Below are 286 nucleotides of genomic sequence, written 5' to 3'. Positions count from 1 at the left end.
CTTTCAAAAGCAAAAGTAAAGAAACACGAGATCTACTTAATCATCAAAAGCAAATCCCTTCTCTTTAAACTTATTTGCAACCTCCTACACCTCGTTACACGCATACCCTAGTGACTTGCAGTTTGTTCCCGTTAAATTGCAAGCTTTGAGAATTGCTTTTCGTCACCATTTAATTGATCAACGCTTATAAATCCAAGCAAGAGTCGATTCAAATCACTCCGGAAGGTATTCTGCAGGCCATTGCAACAAATCAACACCAAGAAGTAGCAAGGGTAATCAATGAAAC

This window comes from Penaeus monodon, chromosome 24, assembly GCF_015228065.2.
Source record: "Penaeus monodon isolate SGIC_2016 chromosome 24, NSTDA_Pmon_1, whole genome shotgun sequence".
Taxonomy (NCBI): domain Eukaryota; kingdom Metazoa; phylum Arthropoda; class Malacostraca; order Decapoda; family Penaeidae; genus Penaeus; species Penaeus monodon.
Note: the sequence above shows the minus strand (reverse complement) of the source record.